The sequence below is a fragment of the Pseudophryne corroboree genome, unplaced genomic scaffold (genome assembly GCF_028390025.1).
Source record: "Pseudophryne corroboree isolate aPseCor3 unplaced genomic scaffold, aPseCor3.hap2 scaffold_758, whole genome shotgun sequence".
Lineage (NCBI taxonomy): Eukaryota > Metazoa > Chordata > Amphibia > Anura > Myobatrachidae > Pseudophryne > Pseudophryne corroboree.
In genome coordinates, this window is record NW_026970337.1 from 170933 (window position 1) to 189741 (window position 18809).

General features: G+C 48.5%; 17 non-coding genes across 17 annotated transcripts; 12 read left to right on the forward strand and 5 right to left on the reverse strand.

Annotated features, from left to right (window-relative positions):
• Window positions 1–2848: 2848 nt before the first annotated feature.
• Window positions 2849–3012, forward strand: LOC135040779 (U1 spliceosomal RNA). The gene has a single exon (XR_010234606.1). It is a non-coding gene; the product is annotated as a U1 spliceosomal RNA (small nuclear RNA).
• Window positions 3013–3164: 152 nt separating this feature from the next.
• On the forward strand, window positions 3165–3327 carry LOC135040681 (U1 spliceosomal RNA). Its single transcript, XR_010234531.1, has one exon. It is a non-coding gene; the product is annotated as a U1 spliceosomal RNA (small nuclear RNA).
• A 671-nt stretch (window positions 3328–3998) lies between these two features.
• On the forward strand, window positions 3999–4162 carry LOC135040784 (U1 spliceosomal RNA). Its single transcript, XR_010234612.1, has one exon. It is a non-coding gene; the product is annotated as a U1 spliceosomal RNA (small nuclear RNA).
• Window positions 4163–4314: 152 nt separating this feature from the next.
• Window positions 4315–4478, forward strand: LOC135040683 (U1 spliceosomal RNA). The gene has a single exon (XR_010234533.1). It is a non-coding gene; the product is annotated as a U1 spliceosomal RNA (small nuclear RNA).
• A 664-nt stretch (window positions 4479–5142) lies between these two features.
• Window positions 5143–5306, forward strand: LOC135040655 (U1 spliceosomal RNA). The gene has a single exon (XR_010234506.1). It is a non-coding gene; the product is annotated as a U1 spliceosomal RNA (small nuclear RNA).
• A 151-nt stretch (window positions 5307–5457) lies between these two features.
• On the forward strand, window positions 5458–5621 carry LOC135040721 (U1 spliceosomal RNA). Its single transcript, XR_010234556.1, has one exon. It is a non-coding gene; the product is annotated as a U1 spliceosomal RNA (small nuclear RNA).
• A 4977-nt stretch (window positions 5622–10598) lies between these two features.
• On the reverse strand, window positions 10599–10714 carry LOC135040752 (U5 spliceosomal RNA). Its single transcript, XR_010234580.1, has one exon. It is a non-coding gene; the product is annotated as a U5 spliceosomal RNA (small nuclear RNA).
• A 275-nt stretch (window positions 10715–10989) lies between these two features.
• LOC135040745 (U5 spliceosomal RNA) lies at window positions 10990–11105 on the reverse strand. Its single transcript, XR_010234573.1, has one exon. It is a non-coding gene; the product is annotated as a U5 spliceosomal RNA (small nuclear RNA).
• Window positions 11106–11379: 274 nt separating this feature from the next.
• LOC135040740 (U5 spliceosomal RNA) lies at window positions 11380–11495 on the reverse strand. Its single transcript, XR_010234568.1, has one exon. It is a non-coding gene; the product is annotated as a U5 spliceosomal RNA (small nuclear RNA).
• A 286-nt stretch (window positions 11496–11781) lies between these two features.
• LOC135040742 (U5 spliceosomal RNA) lies at window positions 11782–11897 on the reverse strand. The gene has a single exon (XR_010234570.1). It is a non-coding gene; the product is annotated as a U5 spliceosomal RNA (small nuclear RNA).
• Window positions 11898–12167: 270 nt separating this feature from the next.
• On the reverse strand, window positions 12168–12283 carry LOC135040738 (U5 spliceosomal RNA). Its single transcript, XR_010234566.1, has one exon. It is a non-coding gene; the product is annotated as a U5 spliceosomal RNA (small nuclear RNA).
• Window positions 12284–12427: 144 nt separating this feature from the next.
• On the forward strand, window positions 12428–12590 carry LOC135040676 (U1 spliceosomal RNA). Its single transcript, XR_010234526.1, has one exon. It is a non-coding gene; the product is annotated as a U1 spliceosomal RNA (small nuclear RNA).
• Window positions 12591–13261: 671 nt separating this feature from the next.
• LOC135040774 (U1 spliceosomal RNA) lies at window positions 13262–13425 on the forward strand. The gene has a single exon (XR_010234602.1). It is a non-coding gene; the product is annotated as a U1 spliceosomal RNA (small nuclear RNA).
• Window positions 13426–13577: 152 nt separating this feature from the next.
• Window positions 13578–13740, forward strand: LOC135040708 (U1 spliceosomal RNA). The gene has a single exon (XR_010234547.1). It is a non-coding gene; the product is annotated as a U1 spliceosomal RNA (small nuclear RNA).
• Window positions 13741–14411: 671 nt separating this feature from the next.
• On the forward strand, window positions 14412–14575 carry LOC135040755 (U1 spliceosomal RNA). Its single transcript, XR_010234583.1, has one exon. It is a non-coding gene; the product is annotated as a U1 spliceosomal RNA (small nuclear RNA).
• Window positions 14576–14727: 152 nt separating this feature from the next.
• Window positions 14728–14890, forward strand: LOC135040716 (U1 spliceosomal RNA). Its single transcript, XR_010234553.1, has one exon. It is a non-coding gene; the product is annotated as a U1 spliceosomal RNA (small nuclear RNA).
• Window positions 14891–15560: 670 nt separating this feature from the next.
• LOC135040773 (U1 spliceosomal RNA) lies at window positions 15561–15724 on the forward strand. The gene has a single exon (XR_010234601.1). It is a non-coding gene; the product is annotated as a U1 spliceosomal RNA (small nuclear RNA).
• The last annotated feature ends 3085 nt before the right edge of the window (window positions 15725–18809 follow it).

Sequence of the window (18809 nt, forward strand, 5' to 3'; positions counted from 1 at the left end):
GGAGCTGTTTAATCACTCAATTGGATTTTTCTGCCAGCATAATTTTTCTCTTACGTCCTAGAGGATGCTGGGGACTCCGTAAGGATAGACGGGCTCCGCAGGAGACATGGGCACTTTAAGAAAGACTTTAGATCTGGGTGTGCACTGGCTCCTCCCTCTATGCCCCTCCTCCAGACCTCAGTTTACTACTGTGCCCAGAGGAGACTGGGTGCTTTTCAGGGAGCTCTCCTGAGTTTCCTGACAGAAAGTATATTTGTTAGATTTTTTTATTTTCAGGGAGCCTGCTGGCAACAGACTCCCTGCATCGAGGGGCGGAGGGGAGAGATGCACACCTACTTCTGTGAGTTGATAGGCTCTGCTTCTTAGGCTACTGTACAGCATTAGCTCCAGAGGGATCGGTACGCAGGTCTCACCCTCGCCGTCCGTCCCAGAGCCGCGCCGCCGTCCCCCTCGCAGAGCCGGAAGATAGAAGCCGGGTGAGTATGAGAAGAAAAGAAGACTTCAGAGGCGGCGGAAGACTTCATGATCTTCACTGAGGTAACGCACAGCAGTAAAGCTGTGCTCCATTGCTCCAATACACCTCACACACGGCAGTCAGTGTAAGGGTGAAGGGCGCAGGGGGGACGCCCTGGGCAGCAATATAGACCTCTCTTTGGCAAAATAAATATATATGCAGCTAGGCACTGTATATATATATAAGAGCCCCCGCCATTTTTTTTACTATATTTGAGCGGGACAGAAGCCCGTCGCTGAGGGGGTGGGGCTTCTCCCTCAGCACTCACCAGCGCCATTTTCTCCACAGCACCGCTGAGGGGAAGCTCCACGGACTCTCCCCTGCTTATACCACGGTAGAAAGAGGGTCTTAAAGAAGAGGGGGGCACATAATTAGGCGCATATATATATGGAAATACAGCGCTACTGGGTAAACATAAAATTATTGTGTTTTTTTCCTGGGTCATATAGCGCTGGGGTGTGTGCTGGCATACTCTCTCTCTCTGTCTCTCCAAAGGGCCTTGTTGGGGAACTGTCCTCAGATAAGAGGATTCCCTGAGTGTATGGTGTGTCGGTACACGTGTGTCGACATGTCTGAGGTAGAAGGCTCTCCTAGAGAGGAGCAGGAGCAAATTAATGTGGTGTCTCCATCGACAACGCCGACACCTGACTGGATGGATATGTGGAATGTTTTAAGTGCTAATGTAAACTTATTACACAAGAGATTAGACAAAGCTGAAGCTAGGGAACAGTCAGGGAGTCAACCCATGCCTGTCCCTATGTCGCAGGGACCTTCGGGGTCTCAAAAGCGCCCACTATCCCAAATAGTTGACACAGATACCGACACAGATTCTGACTCCAGTGTCGACTACGATGATGCAAAGTTACAGCCAAAATTGGCTAAATGTATTCGATATATGATTATTGCAATAAAAGATGTTTTGCACATCACAGAGTCCCCTGTCCCTGACACGAGGGTACACATGTATAAGGGAAAGAAACCTGAGATAACCTTTCCCCCCTCACATGAGTTGAACGAATTATGTGAAAAAGCTTGGGAATCTCCAGACAAAAAGCTGCAGATTCCCAAAAGGATTCTTATGGCGTATCCTTTCCCGCCAATGGACAGGATACGGTGGGAATCCTCCCCTAGGGTGGATAAAGCATTGACACGCTTATCCAAAAAGGTAGCGCTGCCATCCCAGGATACGGCTACCATCAGGGACCCTGCTGACCGCAAGCAGGAGGTTACCCTAAAGTCCATTTACACACATTCTGGTACCTTACTCAGACCGGCAATTGCGTCGGCCGGGGTTGTAGCGCGGTGGCAGCATGGACAGATACCTTATCAGCAGAGATTGAGACCCTAGATAAGGATGCTATGTTATTGACCATAGGGCATATAAAAGATGCTGTCCTATATATGAGAGATGCTCAAAGTGACATTAGTCTACTGGGTTCTAGAATAAACGCTATGTCGATTTCTGCTAGACGAGTCCTATGGACCCGGCAATGGACAGGTGATGCCGACTCAAAAAGGCATATGGAGGTTTTACCTTACAGGGGTGAGGAATTGTTTGGGAAAGGTCTCTCGGACCTAGTCTCCACAGCTACAGCTGGTAAATCAAATTTTTTGCCTTATATTCCCTCACAGCCTAAGAAAGCACCACATTATCAAATGCAGTCCTTTCGATCACAGAGAAACAAGAAAGTACGAGGTGCGTCCTTTCTTGCCAGAGGTAAGGGCAGAGGGAAGAAGCTGCACAACACAGCTAGTTCCCAGGAACAGAAGTCCTCCCCGGCCTCTACAAAATCCACCGCATGACGCTGGGGCTCCGCTAAAGGAGTCCGCCCAGTTGAGGGCACGTCTTCGAGTTTTCAGCCACATCTGGGTTCATTCGCAGGTGGATCCCTAGGCAATAGAAATTGTTTCTCAGGGTTACAAGCTGAAATTCGAAGAGGTGCCTCCTCGCCGGTTTTTCAAATCGGCCCTACCATCTTCTCCCCAGGAAAGGGAGATAGTGTTAAATGCAATTCACAAATTGTATCTTCAACATATGCAGATGAGGGTTCCAGCCAACTTTGGCCCACTGCTTGGATGACATCACCGTATGTAAATCCGTCTTCTGCAGACCTTCTCCCAGGAATGCTTGTACTAGTTGTTGCATTTGGTTTGTTGTTTGGGCGTGCTTCAGTATTAGGCAGCCTTCTGCCCTCCCATGTTCATCTGAAAATATGTGTTCTCCCGGCAGTTGTTGTCCCCAGATGAGAGTTCCCTTGTGCTGCCTCAGTTGAATCTCAATTACTTGACAGAGATGTGCCTGAGCAGCGGCCCTCCCCAGCCCTATCTCAAATCATACTTATTTTGCATAGGAGATACCATGGTCATAAAGATTGTTCTCCCAGGGTGAGGTTCATTCATTGCATTCTGGGTATGCTGACCCCTGTGATTTCCCCAAATGTGGGAAACTCAACTGCATTATTTGTGGTAGTGGGGCACTGTGTTTGTGTTTTCCTCTTGTCAGCTCTGGTAAAAGTCAGATTTCTTTGTCTCAGATCTTCCTCTAGCCTTGTTCTTCTTTCGAGAGTTCCATTGTGCTGCCTCAGTTTGATCTCCTTCACTTGACAGGGGGGTACCCGAGCAGCGACCCTCCCCAGCTCTAGCCCAACTCCTACATACCTGCCAGGTGAGATACTATGATCATGAAGGTGCTTCTCCCAGGGCAAGGCTCACCCATTGCACTCTGGGTGTGCTGCTCCTGCGATTTCCCCAAATGTGGGAAACTTGACTGCATAATTTGTGTTTCCCCTGGTCGGCTCTCGTATAATTCAGATCTCTTTGTCTCAGGTCTCTCTCCAGCCTAGTTTGCTGTCTGTTTCCACTTCTGTTTTCTTGAGCCGCTCCCTTCTATGCCCTTGCGCACTATCCTGACTTCTCCCGTCTGCTTACTTTGTGCCTTCCAACGCACAATGCGAACTACAGGTAGTGCTGCAGGGCCCACACCCTTTTACTTGCCGTACAGAGCAGCTCTGGAGCTGTTACAGTGCCCAGCTGCTGCAAGAAATCAGCTTGAATGCTTCAGGGGCTGGGGCATAGCCAACATGAGCCCCACACCGAAGGAGGGTGGAGGTATTTAATGCGAACTAGGGGTCATCCAAGCACCGCAAAAGGCCGCCATGCCCTGCATAACCCTTTTCTCTTTTCATATGCAGATGAGGGTTCCAGCCAACTTTGGCCCACTGCTTGGATGACATCACCGTATGCAAATCCGTCTTCTGCAGACCTTCTCCCAGGAATGCTTTTACTAGTTGTTACATTTGGTTTGTTGTTTGGGGGTGCTTCAGTATTAGGCAGCCTTCTGCCCTCCCATGTTCATCTGAAAATATGTGTTCTCCCTGCAGTTGTTGTCCCCAGATGAGAGTTCCCTTGTGCTGCCTCAGTTGAATCTCCTTTACTTGACAGAGATGTGCCTGAGCAGCGGCCCTCCCCAGCCCTATCCCAAATCATACTTATTTTGCATAGGAGTTTCCATGGTCATGAAGATTGTTCTCCCAGGGTGAGGTTCATTCATTGCATTCTGGGTATGCTGACCCCTGTGATTTCCCCAAATGTGGGAAACTCGACTGCATTAATTGTGGTAGTGGGGGACTGTGTTTGTGCTTTCCTCTGGTCAGCTCTGGTAAAAGACAGATTTCTTTGTCTCAGATCTTCCTCTAGCCTTGTTCTTTTTTCGAGAGTTTCCTTGTGCTGCCTCAGTTGGATCTCCTTCACTTGACAGGGGGGTGCCCGAGCAGCGACCCTCCCCATCTCTAGCCCAACTCCTACTTACCTGCCAGGTGAGATACTATGATCATGAAGGTGCTTCTCCCAGGGCAAGGCTCACCCATTGCACTCTGGGTGTGCTGCTCCTACGATTTCCCCAAATGTGGGACACTTGACTGCATAATTTGTGTTTCCTCTAGTCGGCTACTCGTATAATTCAGATCTCTTTGTCTCAGGTCTCTCTCCAGCCTAGTTTGCTGTCTGTTTCCACTTCTCTTTTCTTGAGCCGCTGCCTTCTATGCCCTTGTGCACTCTCCTGACTTCTCCTGTCTGCTTACTTTGTGCCTTCCAACGCACAATGCAAACTACAGGTAGTGCTGCAGGGCCCACACCCTTTTACTTGCCTTTCAGAGCAGCTCTGGAGCTGTTACAGTGCCCAGCTGCTGCAAGAAATCAGCTTGAATGCTTCAGGGGCTGGGGCATAGCCAACATGAGCCCCACACCGACAGGGGGGGAAGATGTTTAATGCGAACTAAGGGTCATCCAAGCGCCGCAAAAGGCCGCCATGCCCTGCATACCCCTTTTCTCTTTTCATATGCAGATGAGGGTTCCAGCCAACTTTGGCCCACTGCTTGGATGACATCACCGTATGCAAATCCGTCTTCTGCAGACCTTCCCCCAGGAATGCTTGTACTAGTTGTTGCATTTGGTTTGTTGTTTGGGGTGCATTAGGCAGCCTTCTGCTCTCCCATGTTCATCTGAAAATATGTGTTCTCCCTGCAGTTGTTGTCCCCAGATGAGAGTTCCCTTGTGCTGCCTCAGTTGAATCTCCTTTACTTGACAGAGATGTGCCTGAGCAGCGGCCCTCCCCAGCCCTATCCCAAATCATACTTATTTTGCATAGGAGATACCATGGTCATGAAGATTGTTCTCCCAGGGTGAGGTTCATTCATTGCATTCTGGGTATGCTGACCCCTGTGATTTCCCCAAATGTGGGAAACTCGACTGCATTATTTGTGGTAGTGGGGGACTGTGTTTGTGCTTTCCTCTGGTCAGCTCTGGTAAAAGTCAGATTTCTTTGTCTCAGATCTTCCTCTAGCCTTGTTTTTTTTCGAGAGTTTCCTTGTGCTGCCTCAGTTGGATCTCCTTCACTTGACAGGGGGGTATCCGAGCAGCGACCCTCCCCAGCTCAAGCCCAACTCCTACTTACCTGCCAAGTGAGATACTATGATCAGGAAGGTGCTTCTACCAGGGCAAGGCTCACCCATTGCACTCTGGGTGTGCTGCTCCTACGATTTCCCCAAATGTGGGACACTTGACTGCATAATTTGTGTTTCCTCTGGTCGGCTACTCGTATAATTCAGATCTCTTTGTCTCAGGTCTCTCTCCAGCCTAGTTTGCTGTCTGTTTCCACTTCTCTTTTCTTGAGCCCCTGCCTTCTATGCCCTTGTGCACTCTCCTGACTTCTCCTGTCTGCTTACTTTGTGCCTTCCAACGCACAATGCAAACTACAGGTAGTGCTGCAGGGCCAACACCCTTTTACTTGCCTTACAGAGCAGCTCTGGAGCTGTTACAGTGCCCAGCTGCTGCAAGAAATCAGCTTGAATGCTTCAGGGGCTGGGGCATAGCCAACATGAGCAGCAAGATGCAGCACTGGACTATTAGTAATGTACTGTTGTATGCTGAGCACCACAATGCAGCACAAGACAATGAGCAGTGATACTGAGCACTGATGAGGATACTACAGAGAACTGACACTGAGCAGGAGAGACACACTACTAGTATTACTGAGCAGCAATAAGTAACCACTGATACTGGGCACTGATATTGAGATTTCCACTGAGAGAACATAGCCACGTCCTCTCCGCTCTCTCTTCAATGCACGAGTAAAAATGGCGGCAACGCGCAGCTCTTTATATGGAATCCGAATCTCGCGAGAATCCGACAGCGGGATGATGACATTTTCCCTTGTTCAGGTTTTCCGAGTCAGGCGGGAACAACCGAGCCTGCCTCGGACCAGTGTAAACCACGTGGAGTTCGTCGGGAATTCGGTTCTCGGAGAACCGAACCCGCTCCTCTATATATACTATATTACTATGTTACTGTAGTATACAGAACACCACAATGCAATGAGCAGTGATAGTGAGCACTGATGAGGATACTAGAACTGACACTGAGCAGCAAGATGCAGCACTGGACTATTAGTAATGTACTGTAGTATGCTGAGCACCACAATGCAGCACAAGACAATGAGCAGTGATACTGAGCACTGATGAGGATACTACTGAGAACTGACACTGAGCAGGAGAGACACACTACTAGTATTACTGAGCAGCAATAAGTAACCACTGATACTGAGCACTGATATTGAGATTTCCACTGAGAGAACATAGCCACGTCCTCTCCGCTCTCTCTTCAATGCACGAGTAAAAATGGCAGCAACGCGCAGCTCTTTATATGTTACAGTGCCCAGCTGCTGCAAGAAATCAGCTTGAATGCTTCAGGGGATGGGGCATGGCCAACATGAGCCCCACACCAAAGGAGGGTGGGGGTGTTTAATGCAAACTAGGGGTCATCCAAGCACTGCAAAAGGCCGCCATGCCCTGCATGCCCCTTTTCTCTATGGAATCCGAATCAGCATGAATGCTTCAGGGGATGGGGCATGGCCAACATGAGCCCCACACCAAAGGAGGGTGGGGGTGTTTAATGCGAACTAGGGGTCATCCAAGCACTGCAAAAGGCCGCCATGCCCTGCATGCCCCTTTTCTCTTTTTATATGCAGATGAGGGTTCCAGCCAACTTTGGCCCACTGCTTGGATGACATCACCGTATGCAAATCCGTCTGCTGCAGACCTTCCCCCAGGAATGCTTGTACTAGTTGTTGGATATGGTTTGATATTTGATGGTGCTTCAGTATTAGGCAGCCTTCCGCCCTCCCATGTTCATCTGAAAAGATGTGGTCTCCCTGCAGTTGTTGTCCCCAGACGAGAGTTCCCTTGTGCTTCCTCAGTTGAATCTCCTTAACTTGACGGGGGAGGGGCTGCCCGAGCTGCCACCCTCCCCAGCCCTATCCCAACTCATACTTATTTTACATATTAGATCTCTTGATCATGAAGATTGTTCTCACAGGGTGAGGTTCATCCATTATATTTTAAAATAGGAAGGTACAAATTACATATTTGAATTGCATCTATGTGCTGGATTCAAATGTCCCCCCCCCCTTCCTTTCTCAATTGTGCCCGTCAGCAGCTATTCTAAGGTTGCTGCCAATGGGTGTGACACATTCATTTCTTCTGTGGGGTACACTGGACTCCACAAGGATTCACATTGGGGTGTAGAGTAGGATCTTGATCTGAGGCACCAACCGGCTCAAAGCTTTTGACTGTTCCCAAGAAGCTCAGTGCATTCTCCTCTATAACCCCGCTTCCATGAACAGGGAGCTCAGTTTGTAGTTGGTGCCTTCAGTAGCAGGCCAATTAACAGGGGCCTGCCTCAGGCAGCCTATTCTTAGCTATTAATTTTGACAAGAAAAGAAGAACTTGTTTTATGAGAATCTACAAGGGCTGCAGCAGGCTAGGTCTAATAGACATCTTTACTGCAGCTTCATCACTCCCAGCGGCGCTGTATACTCCCGTGCCCTGGTTGCTGGGTCACTGCAGCGGAGGCTCCGGTTTCATCCTAAGGTCAGTCACACACACACCACCCTTCCGGATCACGAGGCCGCTGATGAAGGGGAGCGAGGCCGTAGGGGGTGGGCCGTGTGCGCACTGCGGTGGACACTGATTACTGGGCAGCCGCTCCACTAGCCACCAGGTACAGTTAAGGAGCACAGGTCTGGGGGTTTTTCTCCTATATTAACCCAATTTTGTACTGCCCGCAGCGCATTGTGATAGGTAATAGGGCCTGATTCAGGTTGGATTGCAATCACAATAAGCGATCCAACTGCAAAAATTGCTAAGAGCATACGCATGTGCCTGCATTTTCTGCGGCACCCCGCAGAGAATGTGATCGCCTCTGCCTGTCAATCGGGGTGGGGAAGGGGGGGAGAGGTGGGTCAGCAACACTCCATTTCCAAGTCAGGGATGGAGCGGTGCGGGGGCAAGGCTTCAAAATGGGGTCTGCAACGGAGGAGACACAGGGGGCGTGGTCACAGCGGCTGTATGACATCACATTCAGCCGCTGTGATCACAAAAATGGTGGCGGCTTCCTGCGCGCACATACAGTCTGCACCAGCAGGAGCCTACACCATTTTTTATGATCACGCTGAACTGCAGTGCGACTGCAATTACAGCATGGTCAAGAAGGGAGGCGTCATGCTGGGTGGCCATGCCCTGTCACTATGCAGGAGCCAGCACCGCTCACACACTAGTCCCCGGGTGCAGCCCCCAACCCCCGGGACACCCGGAGCAACAAAATGTAGATTCAGGCCACCAGGCCACGCCCCTACCTATGAAACCATGCCTCCTTTTTACCATTGCGCTGCTTATCTGCGCGCACTGCATTACAATCTCCCTCGCCACCTCTCTGGGTGTCACCAGTGATAGTGACACCTCTGCCATGCTTGTAGCAGCTGGTCCTAAGATCTACGCCTCACACCCTGAGTGTTTGCCCTTGTGACTTGTTGATCATCATAGCGAAGCAGATGCTTACAGAAAACTGCAGGGGCTTAGATTGAAAATAAAAAAAATGATGGGTATAAGGTAGAGAGGAGCGGGTTCGGTTCTCCGAGAACCGAATTCCCCACGAACTCCACGTGGTTTACACTGGTCCGAGGCAGGCTCGGTTGTTCCCGCCTGACTCGGAAAACCTGAACAAGGGAAAATGTCATCATCCCGCTGTCGGATTCTTGCGAGATTCGGATTCCATAGAGAAAAGGGGCATGCAGGGCATGGCGGCCTTTTGCAGTGCTTGGATGACCCCTTGTTCGCATTAAACACCCCCACCCTCCTTTGGTGTGGGGCTCATGTTGGCCATGCCCCATCCCCTGAAGCATTCAAGCTGATTTCTTGCAGCAGCTGGGCACTGTAACAGCTCCAGAGCTGCTCTGTAAGGCAAGTAAAAGGGTGTGGGCCCTGCAGCACCACCTGTAGTTCGCATTGTGCGTTGGAAGGCACAAAGTAAGCAGACGGGAGGAGAAGTCAGGATAGTACACAAGGGCATCCTTTTCTCTTAGTCCGTAGAGGATGCTGGGGTCACATTAAGAACCATGGGGTATAGACGGGATCCGCAAGAGACATGGGCACTTTAAGACTTTCAAAGGGTGTGAACTGGCTCCTCCCTCTATGCCCCTCCTCCAGACTCCAGTTATAGGAACTGTGCCCAGGGAGACGGACATTTCGAGGAAAGGATTTATAGTTAAACTAAGGTGAGCATCTTACCAGCTCACACCTTAAGCATGCCGCAGAACGTGGCATTCAACAGAACACAAGCCAACGGCATGAACAATTGCAGCAAAAAGCTGACCAGAACCGTAACACAACATGTGTATAACCACAAGTAATAACTGCAGACACAGTATGGACTGGGACGGGTGCCCAGCATCCTCTACGTACTAAGAGAAAAGGATTTACCGGTAGGTATTAAAATCCTATTTTCTCATACGACCTAGAGGATGCTGGGGTCACATTAAGAACCATGGGGTTATACCAAAGCTCTTGAACGGGTGGGAGAGTGCGTACGACTCTGCAGCACCGAATGACCCAACTTGAGGTTATCATCAGCCAAGGTATCAAACTTGTAAAACTTAGCAAAAGTGTTTACTAAATAGCTGCTCGGCAAAGTTGCAATGCCGAGACTCCCCGACCAGCTGCCCAGGATGAACCCACCTTTCTAGTAGAATGGGTCTTCACCTAATTCAGTAACGGCAATCCTGCCGTGGAATGAGCATGCTGAATCTTACCACAGATCCAGCGCATAATGGTCTGCATGGAAGCAGGACACCCAATCATGTTGGGAGCATACAGGACAAACAGAGCCTCTGTTTTCCTAATCTGAACCGTTCTGGTGACATAAATTTTCAAAGTTCTGACCACAGCCAGAGACTTTGACTCAACGAAGGTGTCAGTGGCCAAAGGCACCATGTGGAAAGATGAACCACCTTCGGCAGAAATTGTTGACGTGTCCTCAATTCTGCTCTATCTTCATGAAAGATCAAATAAAGGCTCTTGTGATACTGCATGGTTTGTACTGTTTTCCATGTGCTCCCAGATCTTTCAAGCAAGTAGCATGGTCAAGAAAGTTCTGTTTGAAAAGAAACAAACATTTACTGTCATTGTTATGCAAATAAACTTACATTAAAGCTAACAAGAAAGCACACTCGTTCTGTCTTTAAACTGATAAAAGAAACCCCAATAATATGGGGCATGCAAAAATTGAGATAAAACTCAGTTTTGCTCCTCTCCACGGAAATCTTTAATAAAAGGTGAAATATTTGTTAGTTCTGAAGAGAAACCAGAGCATGACCAAGATTCCACCTGTCGCCTGAGTGCCATGCCAGCAGTTCTCATTCAGCTCAAAGTGAGCACCCAATTTGAATGAAAGAAAGCAGATTTCTCACCAGGCTTCCCCTTGCTATAAACATGGTTTGTACTCTTTTCCATGTGCTCCCAGATCTTTCAAACAATTAGTGTGGTCAAGAAAGTTCTGTTTGAAAAGAAACAAACATTTACTGTAATTTCTATGCAAATGAGCTTACATTAAAGCACACTCGTTCTATCTTTAAACCAATAAAATAAAACCCCAATAAGATGGGGCATGCAAAAATTGAGATAAAACTCAGTTTTGCTCCTCTCCACGGAAATCTTTAGTAAAAGGCGAAAGATTTGTTCGTTCTGAAGAGAAACCACAGCATGACCAAGATTCTACCTGTCGCCTGAGTGCCATGCCAGCAGTCCTCATTCAGCTCAAAGTGAGCACCCAATTTGAAAGAAAGAAAGCAGATTTCTCACCAGGCTTCCCCTTGCTATAAACATGGTTTGTACTCTTTTCCATGTGCTCCCAGATCTTTCAAGCAATTAGTATAGTCAAGAAAGTTCTGTTTGAAAAGAAACAAACATTTACTGTCATTTCTACGCAAATGAGCTTACATTAAAGCACACTCGTTCTATCTTTAAACTGATAAAAGAAACCCCAATAAGACGGGGCATGCAAAAATTGAGATAAAACTCAGTTTTGCTCCTCTCCACGGAAATCTTTAGTAAAAGGCGAAAGATTTGTTCGTTCTGAAGAGAAACCAGAGCATGACCAAGATTCCACCTGTCGCCTGAGTGCCATGCCAGCAGTCCTCATTCAGCTCAAAGTGAGCACCCAATTTGAAAGAAAGAAAGCAGATTTCTCACCAGGCTTCCCCTTGCTATAAGCATGGTTTGTACTCTTTTCCATGTGCTCCCAGATCTTTCAAGCAATTAGTATGGTCAAGAAAGTTCTGCTTGAAAAGAAACAGACATTTATTGTCATTGTTATGCAAATATACTTACATTAAAGCTAACAAGAAAGCACACTCGTTCTGTCTTTAATCCGATAAAAGAAACCCCAATAATATGGGACATGCAAAAATTGAGATAAAACTCAGTTTTGCTCCTCTCCACGGAAATCTTTAGTAAAAGGCGAAAGATTTGTTCGTTCTGAAGAGAAACCAGAGCATGACCAAGATTCCACCTGTCGCCTGAGTGCCGTGCCAGCAGTCCTCATTCAGATCAAAGTGAGCGCCCAATTTGAAAGAAAGCAGATTTCTCACCTGTCTTCTCCTTGCTATAAGCATGGTTTGTACTGTATTCCATGTGCTCCCAGATCTTTCAAGCAAGTAGCATGGTCAAGAAAGTTCTGTTTGAAAAGAAACAAACATTTACTGTCATTTCTATGCAAATGAGCTTACATTAAAGCACACTCATTCTATCTTTAAACCGATAAAAGAAACCCCAAAAAGATGGGGCATGCAAAAATTGAGATAAAACTCGGTTTTGCTCCTCTCCACGGAAATCTTTAGTAAAAGGCGAAAGATTTGTTCGTTCTGAAGAGAAACCAGAGCATGACCAAGATTTTTATCTGAAAATATGTGTTCTCCCTGCAGTTGTTGTCCCCAGATGAGAGTTCCCTTGTGCTGCCTCAGTTGAATCTCCTTTACTTGACAGGGGGATGCTCGAGCAGCGACCCTCCCCAGCTCTAGCCCAACTCCTACTTACCTGCCAGGTGAGATACTATGATCATGAAGGTGCTTCTCCCAGGGCAAGGCTCACCCATTGCACTCTGGGTGTGCTGCTTCTGCGATTTCCCCAAATGTGGGAAACTTGACTGCATAATTTGTGTTTCCCCTGGTCGGCTCTCGTATAATTCAGATCTCTTTGTCTCAGGTCTCTCTCCAGCCTAGTTTGCTGTCTGTTTCTACTTCTCTTTTCTTGAGCCGCTCCCTTCTATGCCCTTGCGCACTATCCTGACTTCTCCCGTCTGCTTACTTTGTGCCTTCCAACGCACAATGCAAACTACAGGTAGTGCTGCAGGACCCACACCCTTTTACTTGCCTTACAGAGCGTCTCTGGAGCAGTTACAGTGCCCAGCTGCTGCAAGAAATCAGCTTGAATGCTTCAGGGGCTGGGGAATAGCCAACATGAGCCCCACACCGAAGGAGGGTGGAGGTGTGTAATGCGAACTAGGGGTCATCCAAGCGCCGCAAAAGGCCGCCATGCCCTGCACGCCCCTTGTCTCTTTTCATATGCAGACGAGGGTTTAAGCCAACTTTGACCCACTGTTTGGATGACATCACCATATGCAAATCCATCTGCTGCAGGCCTTCCCCCAGGAATGCTTGCACTAGTTGTTGCATTTGGTTTGTTGTTTGGGGGTGCTTCAGTATTAGGCAGCCTTCTGCCCTCCCATGTTCATCTGAAAATATATGTTCTCCCTGCAGTTGTTGTCCCCAGATGAGAGTTCCCTTGTGCTGCCTCAGTTGAATCTCCTTTACTTGACAGAGATGTGCCTGAGCAGCGGCCCTCCCCAGCCCTATCCCAAATCATACTTATTTTGCATAGGCGATACCATGGTCATGAAGATTGTTCTCCCAGGGTGAGGTTCATTCATTGCATTCTGGGTATGCTGACCCCTGTGATTTCCCCAAATGTGGGAAACTCGACTGCATTATTTGTGGTAGTGGGGGACTGTGTTTGTGCTTTCCTCTGGTCAGCTCTGGTAAAAATCAGATTTCTTTATCTCAGATCTTCCTCTAGCCTTGTTCTTCTTTCGAGAGTTCCCTTGTGCTGCCTCAGTTGGATCTCTTTCACTTGACAGGGGGGTGCCCGAGCAGCGACCCTCCCCAGCTCTAGCCCAACTCCTACTTACCTGCCAGGTGAGATACTATGATCATGAAGGTGCTTCTCCCAGGGCAAGGCTCACCCATTGCACTCTGGTTGTGCTGCCCCTGTGATTTCCCCAAATGTGGGAAACTTGACTGCATAATTTGTGTTTCCCTTGGTCGGCTCTCGTATAATTCAGATCTCTTTGTCTCAGGTCTATCTCCAGCCTAGTTTGCTGTCTGTTTCCACTTCTCTTTTCTTGAGCCGCTCCCTTCTATGCCCTTGCGCACTATCCTGACTTCTCCCGTCTGCTTACTTCGTGCCTTCCAACGCACAATGCAAACTACAGGTAGTGCTGCAGGGCCCACACCCTTTTACTTGCCTTACAGAGCAGCTCTGGAGCAGTTACAGTGCCCAGCTGCTGCAAGAAATCAGCTTGAATGCTTCAGGGGCTGGGGCATAGCCAACATGAGCCCCACACCGAAGGAGGGTGGAGGTGTGTAATGCTAACTAGGGGTCATCCAAGCGCCGCAAAAGGCCGCCATGCCCTGCACGCCCCTTTTCTCTTTTCATATGCAGACGAGGGTTGAAGCCAACTTTGACCCACTGCTTGGATGGCATCACCATATGCAAATCCATCTGCTGCAGGCCTTCCCCCAGGAATGCTTGCACTAGTTGTAGCATTTGGTTTGTTGTTTGGGGGTGCTTCAGTATTAGGCAGCCTTCTGCCCTCCCATGTTCATCTGAAAATATGTGTTCTCCCTGCAGTTGTTGTCCCCAGATGAGAGTTCCCTTGTGCTGCCTCAGTTGAATCTCCTTTACTTGACAGAGATGTGCCTGAGCAGCGGCCCTCCCCAGCCCTATCCCAAATCATACTTATTTTGCATAGGAGAGACCATGGTCTTGAAGATTGTTCTCCCAGGGTGAGGTTCATTCATTGCATTCTGGGTATGCTGACCCCTGTGATTTCCCCAAATGTGGGAAACTCAACTGCATTATTTGTGGTAGTGGGGGACTGTGTTTGTGCTTTCCTCTGGTCAGCTCTGGTAAAAGTCAGATTTCTTTGTTTCAGTTCTTCCTCTAGCCTTGTTCTTCTTTCGAGAGTTCCCTTGTGCTGCCTCAGTTGGATCTCCTTCACTTGACAGAGGGGTGCCCGAGCAGCGACCCTCCCCAGCTCTAGCCCAACTTCTACTTACCTGCCAGGTGAGATACTATAATCATGAAGGTGCTTCTCCCAGGGCAAGGCTCACCCATTGCACTCTGGATTTGCTGCCCCTGCGATTTCCCCAAATGTGGGAAACTTGACTGCATAATTTGTGTTTCCCCTGGTCGGCTCTCGTATAATTCAGATCTCTTTGTCTCAGGTCTCTCTCCAGCCTAGTTTGCTGTCTGTTTCCACTTCTCTTTTCTTAAGCCGCTCCATTCTATGGCCTTGCGCACTATCCTTACTTCTCCCGTCTGCTTACTTTGTGCCTTCCAATGCACAATGCAAACTACAGGTAGTGCTGCAGGGCCCACACCCTTTTACTTGCTTTACAGAGCAGCTCTGGAGCTGTTACAGTGCCCAGCTGCTGCAAGAAATCAGCTTGAATGCTTCAGGGGCTGGGGCATAGCCAACATGAGCCCCACACCGAAGGAGGGTGGAGGTGTTTAATGCGAACTAGGGGTCATCCAAGCGCCGCAAAAGGCAGCCATGCCCTGCACACCCCTTTTTATTTTCATATGCAGACGAGGGTTGAATCCAACTTTGACCCACTGCTTGGATGACATCACCATATGCAAATCCGTCTGCTGCAGGCCTTCCCCCAGGAATGCTTGCACTAGTAGTTGCATTTGGTTTGTTGTTTGGGGGTGCTTCAGTATTAGGCAGCCTTCTGCCCTCCCATGTTCATCTGAAAATATGTGTTCTCCCTGCAGTTGTTGTCCCCAGATGAGAGTTCCCTTGTGCTGCCTCAGTTGAATCTCCTTTACTTGACAGAGATGTGCCTGAGCAGCGGCCCTCCCCAGCCCTATCCCAAATCATACTTATTTTGCATAGGAGATACCATGGTCATGAAGATTGTTCTCCCAGGGTGAGGTTCATTCATTGCACTCTGGGTATGCTGACCCCTGTGATTTCCCCAAATGTGGGAAACTCGACTGCATTATTTGTGGTAGTGGGGGACTGTGTTTGTGCTTTCCTCTGGTCAGCTCTGGTAAAAGTCAGATTTCTTTGTCTCAGATCTTCCTCTAGCCTTGTTCTTCTTTCGAGAGTTCCCTTGTGCTGCCTCAGTTGGATCTCCTTCACTTGACAGGGGGTGCCCGAGCAGCAATCCTCCACAGCTCTAGCCCAACTCCTACTTACCTGCCAGGTGAGATACTATGATCTTCACTGTTAGGGCAATCAGGATGTGGAATTCCCTGCCAGGGAAGGTGGTAATGGCGGACTCTGTAATTGGATTTAAAAAAGGAATGGATACATTTCTGAATGAAAAAGCTATCCAAGGTTATAATACTTAAAATATCAACATGGTTAATCCGGGGGTAACATGAGTTATAGTAGCTAACTAGTCATAAAACATTATTCAGCAAGTATGTAGAATCATCACAACTTAAAACAGGTTGAACACGATGGGCAATTTGCCTCTATTCAACCTCAAAAACTATGTTACCATATGTTACTATATTACTATGTTACTGTAGTATACAGAACACCACAATGTAATGAGCAGTGATAGTGAGCACTGATGAGGATACTAGAACTGACACTGAGCAGCAAGATGCAGCACTGGACTATTAGTAATGTACTGTAGTATGCTGAGCACCACAATGCAGCACAAGACAATGAGCAGTGATACTGAGCACTGATGAGGATACTACTGAGAACTGACACTGAGCAGGAGAGACACACTACTAGTATTACTGAGCAGCAATAAGTAACCACTGATACTGAGCACTGATATTGAGATTTCCACTGAGAGAACATAGCCACGTCCTCTCCGCTCTCTCTTCAATGCACGAGTAAAAATGGCGGCAACGCGCAGCTCTTTATATGGAATCCGAATCTCGCGAGAATCCGACAGCGGGATGATGACATTTTCCCTTGTTCAGGTTTTCCGAGTCAGGCGGGAACAACCGAGCCTGCCTCGGACCAGTGTAAACCACGTGGAGTTCGTCGGGAATTCGGTTCTCGGAGAACCGAACCCGCTCCTCTATATATACTATATTACTATGTTACTGTAGTATACAGAACACCACAATGCAATGAGCAGTGATAGTGAGCACTGATGAGGATACTAGAACTGACACTGAGCAGCAAGATGCAGCACTGGACTATTAGTAATGTACTGTAGTATGCTGAGCACCACAATGCAGCACAAGACAATGAGCAGTGATACTGAGCACTGATGAGGATACTACTGAGAACTGACACTGAGCAGGAGAGACACACTACTAGTATTACTGAGCAGCAATAAGTAACCACTGATACTGAGCACTGATATTGAGATTTCCACTGAGAGAACATAGCCACGTCCTCTCCGCTCTCTCTTCAATGCACGAGTAAAAATGGCAGCAACGCGCAGCTCTTTATATGGAATCCGAATCTCACGAGAATCTGACAGCGGGATGATGACATTTTCCCTTGTTCAGGTTTTCCGAGTCAGGCAGGAACAACCGAGCCTGCCTCGGACCAATGTAAACCACGTGGAGTTCGTGGGGAATTCGGTTCTCGGAGAACCGAACCCGCTCCTCTCTACCTTATACCCATCAATTGTTTTTATTTTCAATCTAAGCCCCTGCAGTTTTCTGTAAGCATCTGCTTCGCTATGATGATCAACAAGTCACAAGGGCAAACACTCAGGGCTTGAGGCGTAGATCTTAGGACCAGCTGCTACAAGCATGGCAGAGGTGTCACTATCACTGGTGACACCCAGAGAGGTGGCGAGGGAGATTGTAATGCAGTGCGCGCAGATAAACAGCGCAATGGTAAAAAGGAGGCATGGTTTCATAGGTAGGGGCGTGGCCTGGTGGCCTGAATCTACATTTTGTTGCTCCGGGTGTCCCGGGGGTTGGGGGCTGCACCCGGGGACTAGTGTGTGAGCGGTGCTGGCTCCTGCACAGTGACAGGGCATGGCCACCCAGCATGACGCCTCCCTTCTTGACCATGCTGTAATTGCAGTCGCACTGCAGTTCAGCGTGATCATAAAAAATGGTGTAGGCTCCTGCTGGTGCAGACTGTAGAGACAAGCTGCTGTGACCACGCCCCCTGTGTCTCCTCCGTTGCAGACCCCATTTTGAAGCCTTGCCCCCGGACTAAGAGAAAAGAATGCCCTTGCGCACTATCCTGACTTCTCCTCCCGTCTGCTTAATTTGTGCCTTCCAACGCACAATGCGAACAAGAGGTGGTGCTGCAGGGCCCACACCCTTTTACTTGCCTTACAGAACAGCTCTGGAGCTGTTACAGTGCCCAGCTGCTGCAAGAAATCAGCTTGAATGCATCAGGGGATGGGGCATGGCCAACATGAGCCCCACACCAAAGGAGGGTGGAGGTGTTTAATGCGAACTAGGGGTCATCCAAGCACTGCAAAAGGCCGCCATGCCCTGCATGCCCCTTTTCTCTTTTCATATGCAGATGAGGGTTCCAGTCAACTTTGGCCCACTGCTTGGATTTACATCACCGTATGCAAATCCGTCTGCTGCAGACCTTCCCCCAGGAGTGCTTGTACTAGTTGTTGCATATGGGCCCTCATTCCGAGTCGTTCGCTCTGTAAATTTCATCGCATCGCAGTGAAATTCTGCTTAGTACGCATGCGCAATATTCGCACTGCGACTGCGCCAAGTAATTTTACAATGAAGAAAGTATTTTTACTCACGGCTTTTTCTTCGCTCCGGCGATCGTAATGTGATTGACAGGAAATGGGTGTTACTGGGCGGAAACAGGCCGTTTTATGGGCGTGTGGGAAAAAACGCTACAGTTTCCGGAAAAAACGCAGGAGTGGCCGGAGAAACGGGGGAGTGTCTGGGCGAACTCTGGGAGTGTTTGTGACGTCAAACCAGGAACGACAAGCACTGAACTGATCGCAGATGCCGAGTAAGTCTGAAGCTACTCTGAAACTGCTAAGTAGTTTGTAATCGCAATATTGCGAATACATCGGTCGCAATTTTAAGAAGCTAAGATTCACTCCCAGTAGGCGGCGGCTTAGCGTGTGTAACTCTGCTAAAATCGCCTTGCGAGCGATCAACTCGGAATGAGGGCCATGGTTTGATATTTGATGGTGCTTCAGTATTAG